We start from the raw sequence: 12,448 nt of genomic DNA, 5'->3' as shown, positions 1-12,448 counted from the left end.
CTTAAACTGTAGGGAACAGAGCACTCAGACTCCCAGTTGAAAGCAGACAAGGAATAGTCTCCTTCCTTAATATTTAGTACATTTCAAAACTAACTTAAATATCACACCACTCAATGAAACATTATGGGAAAGAGAGGAAAACTGACACAAACGCTGTCAGGATACACAAACTTCTTCCCCTAGTCTCAGGGCTCGCTCACTGAGGCTGTTCTTCTGTGGACATCACTTAGTAGCTCAACAGCTCCTATGACCTTCCACACCTGCTTAGTCACTCCGGCAAATATGTGTATGGCCATGCACTGAACCAGACTGAGGAACTGATTCAACCAAATAAACATTTTTGGAGCCAGTGTTTTTTTATTTGGTTGCTTTTAATTACACTAGATCAATTTTCCAATCGTCTTAATACGCGGCCAAGCTGTTGCTGTGGCTCAATGGAAGGAACAGCTGAGTGGACCGAGGAAGGACCTGCTGAAGTCAATTATAAAGTACTGCCACCCAAAAGCCTTCTGAGATTTAATGTAAAATGAAGTAAAATACAACAATTATGGTTTAAAACCATAACTTGATCAGTTACTGTCACTCAGATAACAAACCATAGTACCTCAGTGCTGTGCCGAAGCACTTTATACTTCAACTGCACAATCCCTTAACAACATTCACCTACTAACACAGTTTACAGTCCCTAGGGAAGGTCTGTAATGAATGAGAAGTTGGGTATTATCCTGCATTAGGTTCAGAAGACAGTAGAAAAACGAAAAAAACCCTCAGTACTTAGGAGGTCACATTTAAGTATATGTAACTTAACTGATGAAATTAACCCAACTAGCCTTTCTATACCTCTTACTAGAGAAAGGGGATGAAGTCTGATGACCTTGTAGAGGAATTTCACTTAGATGGTCCAAATAGCCTTCTGGATGACTCTCATCACTGATTACAGAGGATATCAAAGATAACGCTGCATGCTAGTTAAATACCTCTCTGCAGTTAGCCCCACCAAAACCAAACCAAACCAAAAATCAAGATAAAAGGGAGACAGGCTTGTCTGTGGCTTGTACTTGTAGCATACCTTCTCTCTATAAGCCCAAATCAGCCTGCTCTATTTTATTCTAAGATGTTCTGACATTATTTACATGGGGAGGGGTCAGCAGGGGTATAAGAAAAAAGGCTTTATTCTGCTTGTCCTTTGGCTCAGGGATTTGGACGGGAGATGAGCAAATGATTAGCAATCATCTCTGAAATATTCAGTCTGAGTGATATGCTCAATGCTAGACTAACTATGACAGAGGAAAGAGAATTGTATTTTTCAAGACAGCATTCAGTTGTCTTACTGATGAAAATCTCCACTTTTCCCCACCAACCCCTGCCTACCCATCTTTCCACAGAAGATAAGGCAGGTCTAGCAGGATATGCCTTTCTTCCACTACATAACAAAGTTCCAGTTTATTGCTCAGAAAAATAAAAATAATCTTTACTTTACAATCAATAGGTAACTGATTCCACACTGAAACTGCCCTTTTCTGAGCAAGTTGGATGGAAAAAGATTTTTCTGGTGGTTTGGCTGAAAACACAAGAGACAGCTATTAGGAAGACACTGGGAAGGTAGAGCTTAAACATTTGACAAAAAGGACAAATGAATAAAATTCATTAATTCCCATTATTTATGAAAATGTCCATCATGAACAAGCAGAAAAGGCAAAGGATGTTATTTTTACTTGACAGTAAGAATGTCATAATAAAGCAAATTATTTTGCATGCACGCAAGGAATCAGTTTTTTTACATTTGATAGCTTTGATTAGAGATGTATATGTTCAAGTGCAGAGGATTAACTGATTTAGAATAAAATAGGTTGTAATTACTCAAGTATTTTAACAATGAATAAATCAACCAATATTAAATATATTCAAATGACACATAGCAATAAAGACAGGAACTTTTTTTTTTTTTTTTACACACCAATATGAGTAAAGAATGCTTAACTAAGATCTTCACTTGCACTGAAAAAAAAAAATTCTCACACTATTTTAACAGTAACTTAACTGACAGCTGTCCATCATTTATTGCTTTTCATGAGTATCCAAAGGCATGAAGAACTAGACCATAACAAACAACTTTATCTGGACAAACAGAGGAAACTAACATAGGAATAGGTATAAATGAGTAAAGTTTCATCTGTCACTATGGGTGGATCAAGACCTAATGTTCCTGGGGACACAAACCATACGTCGTCTTAGTGCTCACTCTGTCTCCTCACTAAATCCATATTTAGCCACTAATGGCAGCAGAGATAACATCCAAGGCACCATCTTATTCAATATGCTTGCTCTGCATTGCAACAGTTTCAGGGCAAAACTGAACTTAAAATTGAAATTGATCCTTGTAAAGAATTGGTTTTAAAGATAAGGTGTTGTAATGATTTATCTCAATACGCATTTTTTTAAAAAAATCCAATAAAAGACAAGCAACCCTGCTATTAAATCTTTACTGATAAGAAAATAAAGAAGCATTGGCACCGTTTGCATACAATTACGACACATGTATCCTCCTGATGGGAAAATAAGCAAGAACTCATCTTTGTGTGGTTTTAAAGATTTGTGAAGTAGTAATTCTTCATATCCGTTGGATGTCTGTAGTCATGGACATAAGCTAGCAAATCAACAACTGCTTGATGCACTTGCTTTCATGTTTTAACACTCCTACAATGTTCTATCTCAAAGAAGCATCCTTAAATGCAATACTTTCCATCTTCTCATTCAGAACCTAATATTTTATTCTTGGGCAGTTTAAATAAATAAGCACAAATCTCAGGAGATCTGATGAGTACAATGTGGGAAAGAAGAAAAACAAATCAATTAAGGACCTGCCCTGATAAAAGAAAGATGCCTCTAACATGAGTGAAATAGGATCTGAAACACTGATGGATCTTTTGAAACAGGACGCTACCTTATTTGCCATCGGCAAATTTTTTGTTGTTATTGATCATCATTCCTTGATGACCTGGGTAAAAAACCAGCTTTTTCCAATATTAATTCTCTGGAAGTCATGCCTCTCAAAAGTCATATGAAATACACTCATTCTACGCTTCTGTATTATATTGTTTTATGGATGTTTTTTTTTTTTCTAAATTAAAATGAAATAGAAACCAAGTGTCCTTTACTCTCCCACTCAACACATACCCTTTTGTATAATCAAATCAAAACACAAAGTACAGAACACTAAGCATATGAACCACACAAAGAAAGGAACAAATTTGAAAACAATTTGTAAGCTGGGCTTTAACCTCCTCTAGCCACGTACATACACTATAAACAACCTGGTGTGCACCAACAGTTTAAATTTTAACTTTGAAACTTCTGACATTACTATATCAGAAGTGAAAATTGTTTGACTCCTCTAAAACTGCACTAATCTAAAACTTCCATTGCTCTTGGGAATGTTTGGACATCTAGTTATTCCTTCAGCTGCAAAGGCCAGTGGTGAGCTGTTCCTACGGACACCTTGGTCTTGCAGGAGAAGAAGCTCTACAGCGTCACTTTCAGGAAGCATTAGAAATTGTTTAGCTGGAAATGCTCACTCAACTGACTGTCAAGTTGCTTTGAATACATCTATTCAGAATAACTATATTTATGATCTAATTTCACAGAAAAGTACACTAAGAACAAAAACTCAAGATTTTCAGCCTGATGTAAACATCATTGTTTTTACTTTCTTTCTGTTCATTTGTTGTTAGAAAGCAGTGTTAGTCAAAGATCAAGTTTGGTCCCTATCTGTGACCCAAAGAAGTGAGAAAAAATGTGCCAGCCTTGAAAACATGAGGGGTCATGTAAGAGTTACAGTATAGAGCTACGTACGGCAAAAAACCTACAGAGTAAGGAAAAATTTTGTTGCCAGTCTTCCTAATTTTAGGAAGATTATATGCCAGTATAATCTACTACAGTTTACACTTACACACACAAAATAGTATTAATTTCAAATTAATTGCTACAATTATTATTACAAGTGATACTACAATTTGTTTTATTCTGTGGCCAAACCCCTCTCTCTAAATTCTAGACTAGGAGTCTACTCACACAAAGCAGTTAGCTAGACACTATTTTGGGATACAGACATTAAGCATGTGAAGTCTCCACTGAAGACTTTGCAGGTATCTAGTGTGTACACCACTGGTGACTTTAGACATCACTCAGAGTTGGTGTTTCTGTTTTGTTTCATCACATACGCTAACAATCCCTTCTTGACAATTACAGTTCAAGTTAATATAGTGTTCAGTAACAGCAATGTATTCAGTGGTTATGACTCAGAAAAGACTTGTACAAATGCCTTAAGCCCCACCATTTGAACAAGACCCCAGCAAGTGTTTAGAAACATTGTCAGAGGAGAAACGATGAAAGTTTAGCCCAATTATATTAGAACAAGTGAGTGACCTGGCAATCATATTATACTCCTGCTTACACCATGCCCTGGCAGGATCAAAAGAAACACACATGGCATTGCTCTTCCCACAGACGTGCGCGCCTTCGCCTGCAGCCGCAACCTCCAGCAGATGTGCACACGCAATGAAGGTGGGCTCTGAACATCTGGGGAGCTCAGCTCATGCTGCTGGCATTTTAAAACCAAGGCTGAAATCTGTCTTCATCCCAACAAAGCCAGCCATGAAAGCTCTCAATGATTATTGCTGTGCCACTTTTCCCATTTTTTCCCTCTACAGTAAGACATTATGGACCCATGATAGGAATTGGGATGCTGAACTGGATGGATCTTTTGCGTCAGTACGCATAGTCTTACATTCTTGTCAGTACGTATAGTCTTACATTCTCATTATTTCTTAGACACAACCCCAGGTCTGTTAGTTTTAACCTTGTAAGTGACCTAGTCACTAAAATATGACGGAAAAGTCACACTGTGCCAGCATGAGGTATACTTTATACATATAACTGGGGAAAATCAGGTGCTGAAATCAAAACATGACAGACGAGCCTGATTTAGCAACTAACCAAATGATAACCCAGCTAATTTTCCCAAAGTTACTTTGAATTATTTTGTACCCTTCATATTTATACGTTGTTACTGGTAACAAAAATGTTATCAATATACAGATGATGTTTCACTGAAGAGCTGCGTTTTATGGAAAGAATTTAAAAAAAACTATAAATTTCTGAATATCCACTGAATACAACATTCAACACATCAGTGTCAGGGAAATATTTTGGAGTTAAGATATATTCATTTCAACACTCTTAATAATGTACCTCAATAGTTCACCTACATACATATTTACAAAATAGACACCTAACATTATTCTATGATAAATACATCACAACATACTTCCCAAAACTTGCTTTAAACTGTGACATCTCCAAACCGAAGCCAAATTATTCCCTAAACCAAGAAAATTTCCATAAACCAGTATTTTCCAGGAAGTGGAGATGCTTAGAGAGGTATTTAAATTTCTTTGCAAAATAAAAATCACAGTCACTTAAAAAAAGTATATCTCTTTACTTCCTTGTTCAGCCAGGATACTCAACCCTGGGTTTTGATTTTATTTTTTTTTGCTACTATAACAATCAGCAAAGACTGAACATGAAGACTTAATTTACTTAAAAGCTGTGAAACTTTCAGAAACTGTGGGGGCAGAAGAGTTGGAAAGGCACAACTACAAATGTGGTTAGGCCACTTAAAACACACACCTTATCTTTCCCCACAAAAAAAAAATGAAACAAACAAACCATCAGACACAACATGGCCAAGAAGGAAGATTTGATCAGAGCTGTACTAATTTATTTTATGTGGTGTGATTATAAAATGTGATTCTTCAGTGAGGCTTCACAACAAAACTGATAGCTACAGTAGATACTTTATTTCATTATTCAATAAAACAAATATATAGTTAAAAGATATTTAGTAAATAGTTCCTTTATTTTCCATTTTATACTAGCAAAGTGTCTTCAAAATAATTTAAAAATGCAAATCTATGGTTAAAAAAAGTTTTTTATCCACATCTATTCTATGTATTCATACATATTAATAGATTCCTTGAAAAAGATCTACAGCAGGTCACCGTTAAGGGACACATGTAAATCTTCTGAGGATGTTTATGAAAACAGTAAATATTCTTGCCTTTATAGTATACTGAACTGGTAACATGCCAATTTTATTTTCCGCTAAGTAATATGGAAAGAAGTTCAAAGAAATTATTTCAAAAAACACAAAATTATTGTGTGTAAATATTAAAAGCCCATTAAAACCTGAAAAATAAAAGCTCTTCTTAGAGAGATACTACAGCCTTGGAGAATACATTTGATAATGAAAAATACAGAACTTTCATTTTCAATATATTTTCTAGACTAACAATATACTGCCAGAGAAAGCACATGGTACATTTAATATGAAAATTTTTTTGAATGAATAATGTTTTACTCAAAGATAAACAAAAAAACCCCAACAACCCTGTATTTATTGACAAATAAGGTCAATAATGTCATCCAGGCATGCAAAACCTCAAAGGCACAGAAGTAGTTAACTTGTGTATCCCTCGCAAATACAGTCTGTGGACCTCATGCTTCCAACAGATACCCCGAAATAAAACATTGCCCAGTAACACCAGATTTGGAGTTTATTACAGAAGAGTAAGAGTGGCATTACAGGCCTTCGTATCTGTTATATCCAACAGATCTGCACCTCCAGCTATCACATATTTAAGAAGTCATTCTGGTTGTCAAAATTTTGTATCAAATACAGCCTTTACAAGTGTGGAGTATTTATATCATATGAAACCTTAACTGTTAGTAACTTGTTTTTTCCACCACTTTGGCACAGGTCAGACACACTGCAGTAGTCAGGAAGAAATGAAGCTGCACCTACTGAGAAGTTAAAGAGGGACACGGCATCGCTGACACTGTTCCAGTGATACCAACCTTCCTGAGGAAAAAGGGGCTGTGGTGTGTCTCATTAAGTCCTTTGTGTCCAATAATTTATCCTCATTCAAGAGGTACTGAACGTTGGCATAGTGGAGGCAACCTTCTGCAACAGTATAGTGTTGTAAGGTGGAAGTAATTATTCCATAACTCGAAATGTGACTGGCCACACATCAGCCAATCTTCAATTGACCAAAAACCTCAAGAAATAAAATCACAGTCTACTGTGAAAGAATTATCAGAGCCTCCCATGCTTTCTGGATGCAGTATCTCTACCCCTCTCCTGCTTCCTCTTCTTCCCATCCTTTTTTTCCGCTGATGGACGTGGACAATTCAAAGTGAGTTACACATTAAAAAAAATAAAAATAAAAATCTATTTTCTTAATCAGAATGTCACGTCTTTGGCCGCCGATGTTGGAACTCCAGGAGCAGCCACAGGAGCCTTGCCTGGCCGACAGCACTGCAGAGGGCAGGGCATGCCAGAGGAGCACCCGGTGGGCTCAGGCATTTCCCCAGTGGCAATAGCAGAAGATAGGCACCAGGCCTCCTTGGTCCCCTCTAGAGCTCTGGGACAGGAGATGAGAGATAACTCAACCTGGTGAAAAGCAGCGTGGCAAGGGGCGTGGAAAAGAGCTGAGTTTCTTGCACTGAACGTGGTGGCTCCATTCCTGCAATGCTCTTGCATTAGCGCTCTGGTTTAAAGAAGTGAAAGTCACCAAAGGGGGATGAATAGCTACTCTCCCAACTCTATTTTAAGTCAGATGTATAGTTCTTATGGGGTGGAAGCACACAAACAAGTCTGATGTAAATACCTAGTCTTGTTTAGTTGGCTAGAGTTAGTCAAGCAAGTCTTGTCTCTTCTGAAACAAGCAATAACATTTTCACCACTTGTCAAAATAAAATCTGAAAGATTCAGGCATTACAACTCAGTGACTGTAAGACCACCTTTATGAATAAATGTCTCTGATGTTTAATCAAGATCTTAGGTATCAGCACAACAGAAACAAGCAGCAGAAGACAGATACCAAGATATTTCAGACTTCCTGCAAGACGGTGAATAAGAACCCATTTCAATGGGGGAAAAAATGGCTATTGCCCCAACAGGCAATTCTAATTTGTTGTTAATAGCAATGTTTCATCAAGTAGCCATAAGAAATTACAACAAACTCCAAGCTGTGCTTAAGCAAAACAAACGTTTAAACTTCCAAGAAAACACACAGGAAATGTGATGAATATTTGATCACTGCAGTGTTTCTAGGGCTGTGAGACCAACTTTGGTTTTAAGTGGGTAATTCTCATGCAGTATCAAATTTTCAACTAAATGACAGCATTTCTCCTTCAGTTTTCTGTACTCTGTCATTTAAAAAACTAGCACAGTAGCTGAAGAACAGCCCACGGGATCATTTTTTTTTTTTTAGTTGTGGCCACTACTGTATACACGAAGTTGAAATTTTCATAGAATACATGTCTTTGGATCTTACTTATTAGGTGATCAAACCTGACATATAGCCTAATGCAAGGCCATAGAACTTCAGCCTGTAGCTCCTGAAATTAGTTTCAGTTTGTAACTTCATGGTATCTGTGTAATTTAATGTCAAAGGCTTAGTTCGAAAAATAAAACCAAAAATCATCATTGGAAGTGAAGTATCACCTTGAAAATTCTAGACATTGGGATGAAAAAAAATGCATATGCATTTTGTAAGACACTTGAAGAATTTAGGAAAAAAAAAAGTATGACATTTACCACTCTATAAAACATATAAAAATGTATAATTTTGGACTACAGGACCTTAAATATATTAACCTGCAATATTTTAATGAAATCAATTAAGTCACCTTAAAACACCAGGTTTACGAGTAATGTCAAGGTGAAATACAGAGTGAAGAAAAGTCACCAATGCACAGGTGCATTTGCAAAGTTCACACAAACTGTTTTGCTTGCTTCTTGGTAAAACTCAAGAATGAGTAGCATTCACTGCCCAAGCCGAACTATAGTTACACAAATGGATCCAGTGGGCCATGTGTACCATCAGCTGTACCAGCAACTCTCAGAGGAAAGATGGAAACATAGAATCATGGAATGGTTAGAGTTGGAAGGGACCATAAAGATCATCTAGTTCCAACTGCACCAACACTTGGTTGTTTGATTAGATACAATCTCCAAGATGCAGAGAACTTCCATGTATTTCCACTGCACTTAAATAAATAATAAAAAAAAGATACTAAATTTTACAAGAAAGAGACTCTTCCAAACTCAGCACAGCTTTAGTCATTGTCTACCAACCACCATTTGGTACCTCTGACCTGCTGGCTAACACACAGCTGTCCTGGAAAGTACTTTCATGGGATCACTTCCACATTTCATCAAACAAATTTGTCATGCCAACCACAATTCAGGATGACTTCAATCCCAGACATCACTGCAAGGGTCTGCCAGAGGTGGTCAAGTGACCGGACTGTAGAGAGGGCAAACATAGTTTGCTTGCAAATGAATCTTGTAGATGAGGTGCGTACCATACTTCTAATTACTCCAGTGAAGATGATGAGAATAAGCAACAATCTTTCAATGGGTGGGAACCAGTCAGTAAAATCAAAGCAAACTTGTCACAGTGTAAAAGAAAGTAGCCCTACCATTTGCCCAAGCAGGCAAAGAGGACTTTCCAAAAGCCACAGTAACACTGACAGCAGCAGGCACACACAAAGAAAGATGCCATAAGATATTAATGTCTATTGAAATAAATTTGGGGGGGGGGAGGGAAATGACAGCACCTTTTTTTAGATTTTCCTTTGTCTTGTTCACCAGTTTCTCCATGTCTGTCCACCTTACTAACATGTTGGCACATGAAGAATGAAACTTACAAACAGAAAAACTATGTTATTTGCCTCACCCATGGAGGTTGGCAACATTACCACCTGCTTCACTTTCCATCTAGAAAAAGAGCCTCTTCAACATTTTCCAATAAAAGTTTCATACTTTCTTCAGATCTTCTCCCCCCTACTCAAAAATATCAGGTAATCATTACCACAACCTCTAAAATGCTTGGGAACAAATGCCATACAGGATATACAGCCAGTCCAACAAAGTCACCCTTCCAGCCTATTAGTCTATTTCAAGGTTTTGATCTTTGAATTTCAATTCACTGGCCTACAGTTCAGGTCCCTTTCTCCAGAGATGATATCCAGAGTAAAATGAAAAATCATTCCACATACAACAAGTGAATCCATAAATATTCTTTTTTCCAGGGGAAAAAAAAAATAAAAGGGAACTTACCTTCATTTTTATTGTTTATAAGAGGATTTCTCATTTGTATTTTGGAATAACCATGACATATATCAGCAGGACTAGTTGGCATTCATACTTAGTCTAACAATCGCAAATAGATTACACACTTTTTTCAATCAAGACGCAAGATCAACATTCAGAAGGAAAAATGGAGGTATAACAAATGGCACTGGATATCAATCACCAGATTCCAAGAATATTGTGTGGCATGAATTACAAAGAAAATATCCATGAAACAGAAGTAAAGCCCCAGTCAATAATATGGGCATCTCACAGAAAGGTTTAAATTACCTAACAGTCAACATTCCAAGTCAACTTGCACTTCTATGCTTCCCAAATTAGTGTTCACTGTATTTAAATTATTTATTATTTTTCAGGCATGGCTACAAATTTCATTATAAGATAAAACTTGTCAAAAATCAACATCAATTTAGAAAAAAACAAAAAACAACTGCAAAAGAAACAGCTTGACCACATCCAAGTCCAAAAGCATCAACAATTTCAGCATCTCAAATAAGCCTTGCACTTACACAATTAAAGAATGTATCCGACTTTTAAAATAAAAAAGTAGTTTATCACTTCAGGTGTTTTGCAAAAGAGGCTTTTGCCTGACAGACATCACACGTCACTGGCCCAGTGAGGACAGCCACACTCAACAGACTGCTGAGCCTTTCAAACAAGTCAACATTTCAAACACAACTTAAGACAATCAAGAAGAGTAATGAACAGTGGTCACTCCTAACATCAGCCCAATGTCCAGAAAATATATTTTTTCTGGTCATTTTTTATGCCTATCAAAACCAACATCCCACTGTCCATCTTCTATCAAATTCAGCAACACACAAAGAGCAAGTATTGGCCACTGCAGAGTCTACGGGCACAACTCCACAAACCCAACAGAACTTTTTCCAAAGTCAAAGCAAGTTTTTGGCAATCCTTTCACATGCAGAGTGGCCCCTAAATTTCTCTCCTGCTCCCAGAGATGATCCCTTCAAGATTGGCTTAAGCCACACTATAAGGATGGGGAAACTTACGAAAGCAATTGACCATGATTTATCTGCCTTGGGAATACAGGCCTTTGGTCTTCTAGTCTACCAGTTCAGCACCTCCACTCGCTAATCAATTTGCTTAAAATATATGCCCAACTGGGGCACCTTTCCCTGCCTTCTATGGGTCTGTTCACCCATGGCAGCCCAGATGTAACTCCATTAATGGGAGATACACATGCACCAACAGTACAGTAAGACTTCTTCTGTCAAGTGTCCTGAAGGCTGTCTGTCTCTCTTTGACCTTAGCCTTCCAGCCTCTGGATACAAGTATTTTTTTTATAGAACACTGCCTGGCTGCATATTAACTATGAGATAAAAGCCATTTTTGGTTTTGGGTGGCCACTTCTTTACCCAAAAGACAAGAATGGCTCCAAAACAACAACGGATTTTCACTCCCAGGGATGACTTCTTGTAAAAATAAAAACAAGGAAGTTAAATCCAAGAGAACCATAATGCTTTTCAATTAAGGGCAAGGATGTGAAATTGCCACACATAAGACAGGAAATTCAAAGTTAGGCTGTCACCTCATTCCCTTCTTCACCCCCAAACCTTCCTCTCCCCCTCAGCAAACCCTTTGGCCACCTCCCGAGTGACGAGTGAAGGATGGCGTGTCGGAGCCTTAACTTTCAATCTTTTTTGGCTTCCCTCGCAACGTTAACCGTATCGTTAGAGCAACGAAGAGCCGAGGAGTTTAAATTTTAATATTTTGCATCACCGCAGCTCGCTGCACGGCCAGGGCACAGGATGGTAGCACAGGACTTTGGTACGGGCACGAATGCCGGAGGAAAGCCCCTTCTGCTCTCCTCGCCCTCCCAACCCCCGCCCCGGACACATGCAATAACTCGGGTTTGCACAAATATTTTTTGTTGTTGTTGTTTGGTTGTTTTTTTTTTTGCACACATATTTTGCACACCGCCGGGCTGGCACTTCGGCGTGCTCGCTGCCGGAGCGAGCGGCGGCTGTCAGCGCTGCTCCCCACCGCCCAGCGCCCCCCAACCACCCACCCACCCACCCCCCTTCCCCTTCTCAAAGTGTTGTGTGTGTGAACGTGGGGGGGTTGGGGGAGCACAGGCCACGGGTAACACTTTGCCGTCTCCTCCTTTCAGTCACATTTCCGTCCTCCTCCGGCAAAAAAAAACTGGGGAGGGAAGGAGGGGAGGCGGGGGGCCAGGCTGGGCGGAGGGGACACACACACACACAC

The 12,448-nt window shown here is 38.4% G+C and overlaps 1 protein-coding gene across 1 annotated transcript in view; it reads right to left on the bottom strand.

The window, feature by feature from the left end:
• The window catches only part of CDYL (chromodomain protein, Y-like), a 104,912-nt gene that overhangs the window by 91,424 nt on the left and 1,040 nt on the right, over nucleotides 1–12,448 (bottom strand). The window lies entirely within an intron of this gene.

The sequence above is a fragment of the Calidris pugnax genome, unplaced genomic scaffold, assembly GCF_001431845.1.
Source record: "Calidris pugnax isolate Ruff unplaced genomic scaffold, ASM143184v1 scaffold8, whole genome shotgun sequence".
NCBI classification, from domain to species: Eukaryota; Metazoa; Chordata; class Aves; order Charadriiformes; family Scolopacidae; genus Calidris; species Calidris pugnax.
Note: the sequence above shows the minus strand (reverse complement) of the source record. Positions and strands in the feature narration are given on the sequence as shown.